At 34.8% G+C, this 15,929-nt stretch overlaps 1 protein-coding gene across 3 annotated transcripts in view; it reads right to left on the reverse strand.

Moving 5' to 3' along the window:
* The window catches only part of Nbr (exonuclease mut-7 homolog), a 134,975-nt gene extending 128,482 nt beyond the window's left edge, over positions 1–6,493 (reverse strand). For 2 of the 3 annotated variants that reach the window (XM_081765485.1, XM_081765483.1), the window contains exon 1: positions 6,007–6,493. The gene's annotated coding sequence lies outside the window, so the exon portion shown is untranslated. Of the gene's footprint in view, positions 1–5,836; positions 5,855–6,006 lie in introns of those variants that run through there. The other variant, XM_081765484.1, reaches the window with a different exon arrangement.
* Positions 6,494–15,929: the final 9,436 nt, after the last annotated feature.

Raw genomic sequence — 15,929 nt, forward strand, 5'->3', positions numbered from 1 at the left:
AAATACAGTTTAAGTCCACAAACCTCGCACGAATCTGTGCTAAGTGACCAACACGACCTAAGTTTGTATCTATTCCGATTCGAAGCAGAGCACAATTTGAAGGATCGCTCATGATTTTGTCCGCGAAAGCAGGCACATTGGCGATGGTGGTGTGTGCATAAGGAAAGACAACTGTGGAAAATATCAACCTCCTGTTTTGTGGTGCAATTTCTTAAAATACATCCGTTACACATACAAGTAAGCTGTGATTATAGAAACAGCGTTAAAATGTGTGGTTCATAATTATGCAATTATAATGCAAAACTATCTTGTAGTGATTACCTACTACAGATTGGTATGTATTTTTTGTACTAATTTGTTCATTACTCGAGCAGACGGTTCTATCAAATTTAGACACTATCTTACATTTTCAGGTTAGGTTAGAGCTTTCTTTTAGCAGAGCATGCACTAAATGAAGAGCTCCATTAATACTTCAGGATGGATCAGTACCGTATAAATAAAGTGTGGACGTAAAGCATAAAAACTACGTGGCCACTAAAAAACATGAATGCTATCTATCTAACCGAGTTAGAGGAGGAGCGAAGTAGGGAGGCCCGAGAGATAGCGAATGGTTGCATCCATAGGGAGCAAGCGCGTCGGCGACGGGGTGTATGCATAAACGAGGACATCGGAAGAGCACACATCCACATACAATAATTTCTTTATCACTAATAATTCATTTCAATATGCTGTGATAGATAGTAATTACTTATATTCACACCTTGATTCCTTCATGAAAAGAATTTCACGTCGTACGTAACCTATAAATTTTCTATTTGGTAGAACCGCCTGCTCGAGTGAACCCTGAATTTGCTTACACATATACCCACCATCGCAAATTCGCCTGTTTCCTACGGACGCACCTCGAGTATAACCTTCCAGCTTCACTTTGGCGTAAACCGTTATAGGTTCAAAAATAGCTTGTAATGAGCAGCTTGCAAAGTTTGATGCTTGGTTTTGAGACGTGTGGCTTTCTCTATGTGTAGCCAAGTTTGTATGTGTCTTCTACAATTATACGCAATTGGTTGATACCACTCAAGGGATAACTAGATAAGCTTTACGATGAATAACGGGATAATATGTTTGCTTGGAATTTTGACAAGAAAATACTGTATTTAAGACATAACTTTTATGCTCTCCTAAGGTTAACCCTTTTACTGGAAAATGTTTAGAAAGTACATAGTCGAAAATGCTGAGCTGAGAATAAATAATTAGAAGAAACCCACAGGATATGTAGTTTATTTCTAGTGGGTTCTTTATTGTAAAGCTACAGCCTCGCAGGTTTTCCAGCTACAAATTCTCATTTCCTTTTGTGAGTTAACAAACTTTACCTGAAAATTAAAAAAGAACTGCATTCCTAATCTACATCATTTATTTTTCTCTTCAGAACATGTATTTTATTGTATTGATATGACATATATTGTATCTAGGAAAAAATAATGAAACCACGAGCAAAAAATTTTTCTGAACAGGAGAAAAGTATTGTAATTTCATTAGCGGAAAAATACAAAGACATTACTGAATGTAAACGGACTGACTTGCATCAACGAAGTTTAAACCCCCAAATTCGGCCGGTCAAGCTTAAACCAAGTTTATCCACCATATGACCGAGACTTAATCTTGAACATTGTTGGTGCAACAGACATTTTCACCGAGCTTGGTTATGACCCTCGTTCAACAGTCGAACTTTGCAATGTTCCTTTATTTTTCTTTATTGAAAGGATAATGTCCTCTCTAATCTGACTCCACTAAACTTCTTTTATATAAATCTCTTTCGATAACACACTATAATAAAAGCTCACATGGATGGGTTAATATGTTTGTATGTTAAATTATTGCTCATTAATATATTGAATAAGTATATTTTGGCGTTATCTATTACAATTGTTACAATATCGCACGGACATCTTGACACTAGGATCGTACCTCTTCAACTAACTTATTGAACTCACTTTTCACACTCAGTGTATCCAACTACAATATAATACCACCAATTTAATTCTCTTTTTTCTTTTTTTATGCGTACAAAATAATTCAACTGATCTTTACAAAATATTAAACACTACAACTTCGTTGGTGCACACGAGCGTATAAGTCACTGTACCGTCGATCAGGGTTGGCAAAAACCATGGTTTTTATTAAAAAACCCAAAAAAACCGGTTTTTTTGGTTTAAACCAGGTTTTTATGGTTTAAATGATTTGCTCTATATATTCATATCATATATGGACAGAAATAAGTTTGTTTCGCCTTGATGTTATTATGCAACAACCGGGTTATGCTGGAAGGGGTCACATAAGCTTAAAGCGGAATAAAAACCGCTTCTCGAGTTACATCCGAGAGAAATTGTCCTCCATTTGAACTCGGAACCAGGACTAATTGGCCACAAATGCGATACGTCTGCCGACTCACTCACGAAGGAATCCTGATAAAAAAAATACGTTGTACTGATCTTTACATGCTTCTTAATATAACTGTCAAGAGTCATTTCAGAAGGACAAAAAGATAAACAGTTGCACAAGTGAAACCATTACACAGAATTAATTACATATGAACAATTTCAAAGTACGACGGAGTACAGAAGAACTAATCTAGTTCAAGTTAGTTAACAACGACTTTTATTCGTCCAAATTAAAGAAATACACCGACTTAATCTGCATATCAATAAGAAAAGGGAATAAAGATACGAATTATTTGAGTCCACTTTGGCTCAGACTCATTTATACACACAATAGATACCAAAGATACTTATTTCACTAAATGCCTCTCGTGGGGTCTGTATGACCCCCCCACACACACACAAAAAGTACGGCATTTTCGATGTATTTTATCAATAGTAAACATTGAAACGAAACAATATTTAGAATTTTTCTTCGATTGCAATTACATATCAATAATAACAACTACAAAAAAATCACAAAATAAACATTTATAAACTTGTAAAAAAAAAAGTTGCTTTTGTAGTATAATCTTTTTGAGTAATGAATGGGGAATTTAGGTCTGAATATAATACGAATAATATACGGGAGTGAAACGTGATAACCCACAAATGTGTGTTCATCAAGATTTTACAAACACTTACACTTTTACGAACATTTTTTTGTTTTTTGGTTTAAACCAGTTGGTTTTTTTGAAAAAACCAGCTGGTTTAAACCTTGGTTTAAACCAGCCAACCCTGCCGTCGATGGACTTGGAGGAGATACAAAATGCCATCCACGCTGTTGGTGGCCTTCCACTGCTCCCCTCGTCTTCTAATGAGATCCGGTCCCGTTTAAATTTTGAAAACCAGCGACACATTGTTGCACGCGCTGGTGGTGCACACCCTCCCTAAAGGCTCATGACACCCTTTCCAGCACTTCTCATTCATTTAAACTACATTTATAGTTGTACAGAATCATGGCTCGCAAATCCCTTCTTACCAACTCTACGGCTGCGGTGCAAATAATGGTGACTGGCCACTTACCAACAGCGCCCACCACGTCATATAGCATATTATTGCGAGATTGGGCGAGTTCCATTACAAAGAAGGAGTGACTTTCATGCAAGCACAATTTTATTTCTGCAGTATCCCGTATGGGTGTCTCTCAAAACTTTCCTAGTCACCTCGTACACTCTATTATTTTTTATTATTATTCTGTTTTGTATTATAAGTTGAAGAACACAAAGTTAATGTCGAGACTTTAACTGCTTTCTCTCAGCATATTCAATGTTATTTTATTGAGGGGATCTAGAGGGGAAATAATAAATAATTATTTCAGGCTTTCCAATGCTAATGAAAAAAATATAGGAAATCACGACGAAAAAATATAGGATGATGCGTGAAGCTCTGAAGAAGGAACATTTCAATTATCCAATAGGTAGAAATAAAAAGAAAAAAATCACATGAAATTTACTCTAATTCTTACCTGAACATACATTCTACTCTAAATATAACTAAATGGGTAATTATCTCGTTGCAAATTTTATACGAGTTTCCTAGTGTTTTCGTACAGAGCACACCTATACTAAGCAACGACCATAAGGAAAGTGTAAAAAGGATATGCATTAGAAAATCAGTGTCTGTAAGTATACGTCTCTCAGAAATTGTTTAATCATTCTGTAACGATTATTTTCACGACATGCCTAACCTTGTGCTGGTATATTCTCCCCGGAAGTTGCTCTGCTATGCGTTTGCACACAGGAGACAAAGTTAACCATCGGCTCGGAACATGAGGCAGAAAAAAATAGCTTTCTAAATCCAATACTGATTGGAGAAGAGCATAGTCCTCTCGTCGATCGAGCCGCAGACATTCTGAACCAGTGAAATACATCCACAAAAAAATCTTCAAAAGCCCACGAAAATGATTTTCTTTATCATGAAACGCATTAAAAACTGTGTGCAAACTACAAGAACCAATATCCAGAAGCTTTGGTAACTCTTGATCCTGGCACCAATCATTTAACATTTGCCGAATAGACACGTTCACATTAGGTCCGTCACTAAGCATGAGGAACTTGTCATGAGGCATTTTGTGTTAATAGTTTTCGCCATAGCTTGAAAAAGATCTGAAGATGTGGCGTGCCCCAAAAATGCACTGTTCACGTAATGAGTAACAACACAACTGGTTAAAGAAGAAAAACATCGAATGTGAATATCAACCTGTTTATCAGTTGCAGCGTTTGTTGTTTCACCTACAGGAACACTGAACAAATTAGCAGAAGTTTTAACATCGTACAATAATTTTTCATGTAAATAGGGGCCAAGTCCATGCGATATTGTGTATGACAACTTCGGCATATGAAGCTGAAAATCCTTATTTTCACAAGTGAAAGTAGCCATGTCACAAAAATATAGGAGGTTTCGTTACAATGTAGGAAATATAGGAGCATTAGAAAGGCTTGGAAGGTATTGAAAATAAAGCAATGAGGGAACAATCACACATTTAAATGTAAACATCATGTTCATGGTATTAAAAAAAAAAAAAAAAAAAAAAAAAAGATTCAGAAGGCTATTTATTAGAGCATGTTAAGAAAACAACGGCCTATGTTTAGCAGAAAGGGTCCAGCTCTTTTCTCTAAAAAATGTTACTATTTTGGTTATTTCTGTTCACATTCGGTTAGTTTAGGGTAGAGTTGGTTAGTTTAAGTTAGGTTAGGCTAGTTTAGGTTACGTTAGGTTAGTTTAGTTTATGTTATATTAGTGTAGGAGTCCCGCATAATTTTCCAAAAAATGATAGAATTTCGCTTATTTCTACTAAGGTTAGTTCAGGTTAGCTTACGTTAGTTCATGTTAGGTTAGGTTAGATTTTGTTACGTTATGTTACGTCTAAGTACTTGCATCACTCATTTCTCCTGTAAATTTTGCGTTTTTTACGTGCTTCTGGACCCCTTGTACTAAACATACTCCTCACAATTTAGACAAAAACAAGGCACTCGGATCTGGAGCCATGAAACGAGTTGAGGGAAATCCTAAATGCCATCTAAGGTCAAGTATATTAACATAAGTTATAAGGAAAATAACTTTGAAAACAGGTCTATGTTCCTCCAATCAGGAGGGAAGGGGGAAGAGCAGAACCTTCGCCCACGCATATTCATATAGCCTCGGTGCTAAGAAACGCTAAACTTCAACAAACAACTAAATGATAAATACTAGCAAATAAATAAATGATACGTAATAATATGGATAATATAGTTAATGTTACATCCCATATCATACTCTGTACGGCTAAGGAGACAGACGATTAAAGAACGTAAATTATTACAAAACGATAGATAGAATTAAAATAAGGAAGCGGAAGAATCACGAGAAAACCTACTTACACAATGTTGTCCATCAGAAATACACATAAACTCTTGCACCAGAAGTGAACCCTCTACTAGAGAGCAACTCTGCTCTCTGTGCGGTAAATCCTTAGTTTATTATAAAAGAAGCATACTTTTTAACAAATAATTTAATAGTCACGTACGGTAGAGCTCATAAACATACTTACCGTACTAAATATTCGTTAAATGCAATTGTCTCAGAGTTGAATGGCATTATACTAGTCACGTCAAAATTGTATATTCTATATGCATAAGTTCATTATTATTATTATTTTACTTTTGATTATTACATTCCAACTATCTCAATTTGCACACGAGTTTCCAGTTTCCACTTGCACCCTTGCACCACTATTGAATCAGTGATGCCAACCTGAAACAATATGAAATCCCATGTCGAGACGCAAAAAATCCCATTTTACGTGTGAATTTCCCCAGGTTATACTAATTAAAACTATGCTATAATATTAAAAATTAAATTTCTCTGAGTTATTCACTTTTTACCATATCTAAATGAATAAGCTGTAAATTTCGATCATCTCGAAAAATGCCATATATGCGGCTTATTATCCCTTTCCGAGAAAATAAGGTCAAAAACTCCCACGATATGGGACTTTTCCCACAGGTTGACATCACTGTATCGAATTTTTTATCTTCTTCTTCTTCTTCTTTCGGCAATCTCTGTTAATGTTTTGATGCTCCAGTTGGCATTTTCGCCGATCCCAAGAGGTTCATCCAATGCATGGCTGAAGTAGCACTCTTATTGGCCACGTGCTGATGACGTCACGAAGTTTCAAGTTCAACCTGCTAGTATGCTTGTTGCTTTCGTTTCTCTGTGCGTAACAAAAAAAATAAATAAATAAATAAATAAATAAATAAATAAATAAAAAATAAAAAAGAGGGAGAAGATTATCAATATTATTACTTCTGAAATACATTACATTATAATTCTTGATTTATTTTCACTTTTTACGCGGTATAAATATATTGCCCTTAAGTATTCGTCCAAATAAAAGTTTGAAAAAACGCACTACACATAAAAGTTATTACTGTCTTCAATTTTAACATTTTTATTAGATCAGATATTAGCTGATGGTGCTCACAATGAATACACTGGCATTTGCAAAAATCGTGCACTTTGGAATGAAACACCTTCTTTTGATTTCAAATCTACATGCAGAGCTTGGGTTCCACTCACTTGATGATGCAAAATTAAAAATGTCTTGACGTTGTTGCGTTTACCATGTACAAAAATGTTTCTAAAATCAATTTTACATTACACGCCCCAGTCCGTCCTCATTTCATCTAAGAGTAGGTCTGGTTTAGAAGTATTTTACGGCAAATAGCGTTCTAGTGTCGTTATAGATAAGTCATGTTCGGTTCAATTGAACGAGAAATGCTCACCAACTTAAGCTACATGGCTATTGTTACTTAACATTATTTATGAACCTCATAAGAATACCAACTGGAGTATTCAATGTAAATTGCAATAAATTTCGTTGAAGTTTATTGTCCATTTGAATACCAAGATTATAATTGGACATGAACCTACTGCTTCACGTGGAATCCGAACCACATGGGATTACGCCGGGAATCGAATATAGATCTCCTGGGCCAAAGACGTATACGTTAACGATATAGCCACAACATAGTTATGGACAATGTGAAGTTAACCCTGTTTTTCTTTAGAATGAATATACTGGGGTTAACTTTACATCGCCTTAAACTTTAAACCAGTGATTCCCGAGAGCCAGCCTCCTGGAAAGCACTTGAAGAACAAGCGAAGGATCACAAGCTGACGACAGAAAAAAACTATAAAATTTTCAATAAACTTCACAGATGTTACGTGTTTGATATTTTGTCTTTCTTAGACTCCCATTCGAGATTTTTAAGTAATTAAGCATTTAATAATTATAATCAGATGAAAACATGGGGAGTGATTTGAGGTTCGGAGTCCCGTTCAGCAGCAAACCTATATGAGACGTGGAGCTACAACTTAACATGAGAACCGAACTGCAGTAGCTTCTGCCGGTAATCGAACCCAATCCTCCTGCGCCAAAGATGCATACGCTATCCACCTACCCATTAGAGGCTATATGTAGTCATTTAGAAATGAAGAGCATTTTTAAGGAACTAGCTTATGTATACACTGAACCATGGGAGTGTAGTGTTACCTCTCATACTGACTCCTGTTGAAAGACACGCTGAATTCAAACCAAAAATCAAATCTAAATTACTACATCTTTCCTGTACGTTTTCAGCTCTTGGCACCCGATTTCAAAATCTGCAGCAAATGCAACGTACAATTGCCTGCGGAGTTTTAAGGCTAGTGTATTATCCTTCTTCTTAATCCTACTCTCAGTGCTATTCAGGTGTCTGTTTTCTTAGGTCCCCTACACTTCTCAGTGGATTATGAAACCAATCCTTTCTTGAAACATTCGTAGCAGAATGAAAATCCGCTGATGGAATAGGCCCATTTAAACATTACGGGCCTTATGCAGAGTCGTTCTGACGAGTGATTAGTGCCATACTAAAGAGTTCGACTAACATGTTTCCTGCAGTAGTCATACTTTTAGTATGACGCTAATTATACGTCAATATGACTCTGCATAAGGCCTATCGAGTTTCGTATGAAGGTACTTTTAAAAAATTAAGTCATGCAGTTCGCACGTGTATTCGACGTGTAGAAGCATTTTGTAAAAGATGTGATTGTCGTGTCTTTATTGATAAGAGTTTCTCGATGCAATTATATAATCAAGTGCGTAAAATACACACCAATCTGTAATAGGTGGTCTGTACAAGCTAGTTTTGCATCAAATCCACACCAGGGCAGGGCAAAGTACGAAGCACAAGCGGGAGGTTATAAAGTTTAAGTGATAATGTTTGAAGCAATTGTTCCCAACCGTGTTTACCTGGTATCTCCTTCTTGAACCATGTATACTTTTCGCTAACCTCCCTTCCGCTCATTGGTCATATGTGCTTTATTGTCTGATCCATCTATGATTTCAGATTCAGCATTAAAATATCAAATCTTCAATAATAATAATAATAATAATAATAATAATAATAATAATAATAATAATAATAATAATAATAATAATAATAATAATAATAATAATAATAATAATAATACAATAATAACCACATTTTCATCTTTAGTTCCCTTGTGGTTATATGATTAGCATAGACGACTTCGTTGCGGGAGACTTGAAATGATTCCCGGGGAGAACTTATGTAGTTAGGATTTTAAGTTAAGATGTAGCTTCACGTCTCATGTAGCTTTGCTGCTGAACGGGACTCCAAATCTGAAATCACTCCCCATGTTTTCATCTGATTATATTTATTAAATGCTTAATTACTTAAAAATCTCGAATGGAAGTCTAAAAAAGACAAAATATCAAACACGTAACATCTGTTAAGTCTACTGATAATCTTATAATTTATTTATGTCGTTAACTTGTGATCCCTCGCTTCTTCTTCAAGTCCCTTCCAGGAAGCTGTCCCTTGGGAACTACTGGTTTAAAGTTTAAGGCGATGTAAAGTTAACCCTAGTATATTCATTCTAAAGAAAAACAGGGTTAACTTCACATTGTCCATAACTATGTCATAGCTACTGTATATCGTTAACGTTCACGTCTTTGGCCAGGGGATCCGAATTCGATTCCCGGAATAATATCATGTGGTTCGGATTCTACGTGAAGCAGTATATCCATGTCTCATTATAACCTTGGTGTTCTAAAGTACAATAAACTCCAACAAAATTTATTGCAATTTACATTCTATGCTCCAGTTGGTATCCTTATGTGCTTCATAAACAATGTTAAGTAACAATGGCCATCTAACTCAAGTTGGTGGGCATTTGTCGTGGAATTGAACCGAGCATGGCTTATCTATAACGACACTAGAATGCTAAAATACTTCTATACCAGGCCTACTCTTGGGTGCAAATGAAGACATACTAGAGCATGTGATGTAAAGTTAATTTGAGAAACATTTTTGTACATGATAAAAGTAACAAGGTCAAGACGTTTCTAATTTTGCATCATCAAGTGAGTGGAACCCAATTTTTGCATATAGATTTGAAATCAAAAGAAGGTGTAGCATTACATAATCTTTGCTAGTGCACTTTTTTTTTTTTTTTTTTTTTTTTTTTTTACAAAAGCCACTGTATTCATTGTGAGCACCATCAGCTAATATGTGATTTAATGAAAATGTTAAAATTGAAGATAGTAAAAACTTTTATGTGTAGTGCGTTTTTTTAAAACTTTTATTTGGACGAAGACTTATTTAAGGATAATATATTTTACCGTGTAAAAAATGTACATAAATCAAGAATAATAATGCAATGTATTTCAGAAATAATAATATTGGTAATCTCCTCTCTCTTTTTAAATACGCACACACACAAAACAGAGAAACGAAAGCAACAAGCATACTCGCAGGTTGAACTTGAAACTTTGTGACGTCATCGGTACGTGGTCAATAAGAGTGCTACTTTAGCATGTATTGGATGAACCTCTTGGGATCGGCGAAAATGCCTCCAGTTGGATGTACAATGAACAATCCAATAAGGCAGAGAACTGGAAGTATTCCTATTGTAAGAATATATTTATTCCATTATGTTTTAATTTAATGTTACCATTTTATGTTCATTCAAATATTTTCCATTTGTTTGTTTTTCATTTTGTTTTGCTGCTTTCATCAGTGTAAAAGTTTTAGGATTTGCTAGATTTACCTATTGTTTTGTTAAACTTAGACTAAAAATATTGTGGACACAGAGGGCCTTATGCAGAGTCGTTCTGAGGCGTGATTAGAGCAGTACTAAAGAGTTCGACTAACATTTGTTTCCTGCAGTAGTCAGACCTTTAGTATGACGCTAATCAGACATCAAAACGACTCTGCATAAGGCGGAGAATATTTGTAAAATTTCGTATCATGAAGAGATATAATAAATAAATAAATAATACATAAAAAATTAGTAACATGGGGATCTTTATTTTTAAAGAGATATTATCAAAGATAAAGCCGAGAAAGATTTTAGAACGCACAATAGAACCAATCACTTCAGAAAAAACACTAACTATGACGGAGACACTATATGCCAGATGCTGCTATAAATAGAGCTCGACAATTGTTGTACACTTTGACCACATTACAAATCGTATTTGTTCAGTATGTAGTATTTTAACAGATGATAAGGAGACCGTAGAAGACCGTAGAAGAAAGAATTTGTTTTCTAATTTCTGGAGTAGGGCTAAGAAGCTTGTTTGTTGTATAAAAGGTATACTCCAATATGGATTACTGAATCGACGCCCTACTAGCGGGTTTCTAATGCTCTCTTTGCTTTTATTTGTAGAGCACAAAAAGTAGCCGGAAAATCTGAATACAAAACTGAATGGGTCACACAAATTTATATCTTTGTATATTTTGAGTACTACAAAATTATATAAAATGGCCCTTCCCCGTTTTCTTCTGTAGAACACCCAAATTTATTCCTTAGTTTATTTTAGTAGTACAAAAATGTACATAAATAGTGAGCTATTCAAATTTTACCTTCTTCGCTTTTTTTTCTGCTTAGTACAAAACTGATTAGGTACTCCTTCGGTTTCTTTTTTGTCGTTGGTGCTCCATTTTTTTTTGTTGGTACATGAAAAAATAGTCCATCCAAATTTTATTCGCTCTTCACTTCTTTTTCTTATTTTGCTTGGTACACACATTTATCTCTTCGTTTGTTTAAATAGTACAACATGGTCTAGAAATTCTGAGCTAGTTAAAAATTGATTGCTTTGTTTATTTGTGTAGCTCTTTTCTGTTTGGTACAAATTCTAAGTCGGTTAAAAACGGTCTCGTTGGCACAATAAGAAATAGGACATCCACAATAAATGGCAGAAAAAAGTATAGAATGCTGATTCTGCTTAGTGCAAACTGAATAGGTCACTCAAATTTATTCCTCCTTCGGTTTCTTTTTTGTCGCTGGTGCTCCATTTTTTTTGTTGGTACATAAGAAAATAGTCCATCCAAATTTTATTCGTTCTTCACTTCTTTTTCTTATTTTGCTAGGTACAAAACTAAATATTCTACCAAAATTTATTCCTTTTTCCAGTTGGTACATAAGGAAATAATCCAATCAAATTTTTCTGGTTCGAACAAAACTAAACACTCCATCCAAATTTGAGTATTACAAAATGAAATGAAATTCTGAGTTAGTTAGAAAATTGATTATTTGAATACTACTGAGCTGGTTAAAATGGCATTTCACGCTGGTACAAAAAGTAGGACACCTAAACAAAACGTATATAAATTCTGCGCTAGTTAAAAAGGTCTTTTTTCGCTTTTTCTTTCGTTTATTTGAGTAGTACAAAATGGTTCTTCCTTGTTTGTTATAAAAAAGTAGAACACCCAAATTTGCTCTTTCGTTCATTGGGCTAGTACAAAGGAACCTTCTTCGATTTTTCTGGTTAGTACAAAAAACAGGTCACTCAAATTTATCCCATCGTTTGTTTAAATAGTACAAAAGGTACAGAAATTCTCAGTTAGTTAAAATGGGCCTTCTTCGGTTTTTTCTGATTAGTACAATTTTGTTCTTTCGTGAAAATCCTTTGGTTGCTACAAAATTAAATAGCTCACTCATATTTATGCCTTCGTTTATTAGACTAGTTTAAAATGATATAAAATGATCCTTTTTGTTTTTGCTTTTTCCTTTTGTTTGTTCAAATAATACAAAATGGTATAAAATACTCAACTTCGGTTTTTCAAATGCATTACTTCGTTTAATTGATTTTAGAGTTGACACAAATTATAAGTCCTTTGTTTATTTGAATACTCCAAAATGGTACAAAACTAAATACTCCATTGTTTATTTGAGTAGTAAAATTATATAAAATAGTCCTTCTTCGCCTTTTGCTGAGCCATTTCTCATTGGTACAAAATTGAATAGGTCACTTAAATTTATTCTTTCGTATATTTAAATATTCAGCTAGTTCATTTTTTTCTCGTTGGTATAAAAAGTAGAACATCGAAATTATGAACTTGTTAAAATGGCTCTTCTTCGTTTTTTTTCTGATTGATACAAAAGTAGAACATTCCAGTTGGTACAAAAGAAAATAGTCCAATCAAATTTTTCTGGTTCATACAAAGCTAAACACTTCATCCAAATTTGAGTATTACAAAAATGAAACAAAATTCTGAGTTAGTTTAAAAAAATGGTCCTTCTTGCTACAAAATTGGAAAGCTCACTCAAGCTTTGAGCCGGTTAAATTTATCCGATTGTTTGTTTAAAATACACAATTATTTCTCGTTGGTGCAAAATTGAATAGGTCACTCAAATTCACCCCTTCGTTTGTTTAAATATTAGAACATGGTCTAGAAAAAATGACATTTCTCATTGGTACAATATTCCTTCGTTTATTTAATTAGTACAAGAAGACATAATTCTCATCTAGTTAAAATGGCATTTCTCGTTGGTACAAAATTGAATAGGCCACTCAAATTTATTCCTCCTTCACTTTTTTCTGCTTTGTACAAAATTGAATAGATCACATAAATTTACTAAATGAGGAAACGTTATCTCAATATGTGGTTTCATTTACGAGATTGACCTTTGACCTCCATGACCATTATTTTTGAAACTTGTAGTAGTTGATGACCAATTACTAGATTTGGAAACAGCACCTCGATACTTGGCTCCGTTTTCGAGTTTTGACCTTTGACCACGATGGTCATTATTTTGGAAACTTATAGTAGTTGATGACCAATTACTATATGTGGAAACAGCACCTCAATATGTGGATCCATTTTCGAGTTTTGACCTTTGACCTCGATGGCCACTATTTTTGAAACTTGTAGTATTTGATGACCAATTACTAAATGTGGAAACACCACTTCAATATGTGTCTCAGTTGTCGAGTTATTAGGTTTTAAGTATTTTGACCTTTGACCTCGATGGCCACTATTTTTGAAACTTGTATTATTTGATGACCAATTACTAAATGTGGAAACACCACTTCAATATGTGTCTCAGTTGTCGAGTTATTAGGTTTTAAGTATTTTGACCTTTGACCTCGATGGCCACTATTTTTGAAACTTGTAGTATTTGATGACCAATTACTAAATGTGGAAACACCACTTCAATATGTGTCTCAGTTGTCGAGTTATTAGGTTTTAAGTATGTTCACCTTTGACCTCGATGATCATTATTTTGGAACTTGTAGTAGTTGGTGGCCGATTACTAAATGTGGAAACAGCACCTCAATATGTGGCTCAGTTTTCGTGTTATTTGGTTTTAAGTATGTTGACCTTTGACCTCGATGATCATTATTTTGGAACTTGTAGTAGTTGGTGGTCGATTACTAAATGTGGAAACAGCACCTCATTATGTGGCTCAGTTTTCGTGTTATTTGGTTTTAAGTATTTTGACCTTTGACCTCGATGGTCATTATTTTGAAACTTGCAGTGATTGATGAACTATTACTAAATGTGGAAACAGCACCTCAATATGTGGCTCCGTTTTCGAGTTATTAGGTTTTAAGTATTTTGACCTTTGACCTCGATGATCAGTACTTTTTAACATGTACTAGTTGATGACCAGTTACTAGATTTGGAAACAGCACCTCAATATGTGGCTCAGTTTTCGTGTTATTAGGTTTTAAGTATTTTGACCTTTGACCTCGATGGCCACTATTTTTGAAACTTGTAGTAGTTGGTGGCCGATTACTAAATGTGGAAATAGCACCTCAATATGTGGCTCAGTTTTCGTGTTATTAGGTTTTAAGTATGTTGACCTTTGACCTCGATGATCATTATTTTGGAACTTGTAGTAGTTGATGACCAGTTACTAGATTTGGAAATAGCACCTCAATATGTGTCTCAGTTGTCGAGTTATTAGGTTTTAAGTATGTTGACCTTTGACCTCGATGGCCACTAATTTTGGGACATGTAGTACCTGATGACCAATTACTAAATGTGGCTCCGTTTTCGTGTTTTGATCTTTGACTTCGATGGTCAGTACTTTCTTAACATGTACTAGTTGATGACCAATTGCTAAATGTGGAAACACCACCTCGATATATTGTTTTGTTTTTTGAGTTTGACCTTTGTCACGATGGTCAGTAGTTTGGGGACATGCTTGTGTCATTTCTGCCATGTTAAATTATGGGTTGAGAATGAAATCAGTGCTACGTTAAAATAAGGGTGGAGAATGTGTTCATAAATTTCTGCTATGTTAAAATGTTCAAATAGGGGTTGAAAAAGTAATCATAAAAGGGAACGAGTACACCCCCTAAAAAGTGTTCATAAAAGGGAACGAATCTTATGTATTATCTGCTCTGCTATGTAATTTCAATTAGGGGTGGAAAAAATGGTCATCAAAGAGAATGAATGAATACACCCTCTAAAATGATTATCTGTAGACCGTGGGTGTTCGATTGTAATCTTTGCTCGTTATGTTAAAATAAGTGTTGGAATGAGTTATCTGCTATGTTACGTATTCTTATGTCATTTCTGTTATGTTAAAATAGGGTTCGAAACGAGTTCACCCCTGCTATGTTATGTAGTCTGCTGCTCTTATATGTGTTCGTAATCTTATGTGTTATCTGCTATGTTAAAATATGGGTTAAAAAATATGCTCATAAAAGGGAACGAGTTCACCCCTTAAAATGGAGGTCGTAAAAGAGAACTAGTACCTTTAAACTAGTAGTAGAGAACCTTTAAAAAGTGCTCATAAAAGAGAATGAGTTCACCCTGCTATGTTATGTAGTATTCTGCTCTTTTATGTTAAAATAGTGCTATGTGTTATCTGCTCTTCTATGTGTTATCTGCTATGTTCAGAATAGGGGTTGAAAAATATGCTCATAAAAGAGAATGAATACACCCTAAAAATGTGCTCGTAAAAGAGAACGAGTACACCCCCTAAAATGGAGGTCATAAAAGGAAACGAGTTCATCCCTAAAATGGAGGTCATAAAAGACCATGGGCTCACGTTGTACGGTGGTCAATTCCCAGGGGGGGCTCGTAAAAGGGAACGAGTTCACCCCCTTAAAAGTGGTCATAAAAGAGAACGAATACACCCCCTAAAAAGTGCTCATAAAAGGGATTA

Source organism: Thermobia domestica, chromosome 7 (assembly GCF_964235325.1).
Source record: "Thermobia domestica chromosome 7, izTheDome1.hap1.1, whole genome shotgun sequence".
Classification (NCBI taxonomy): domain Eukaryota; kingdom Metazoa; phylum Arthropoda; class Insecta; order Zygentoma; family Lepismatidae; genus Thermobia; species Thermobia domestica.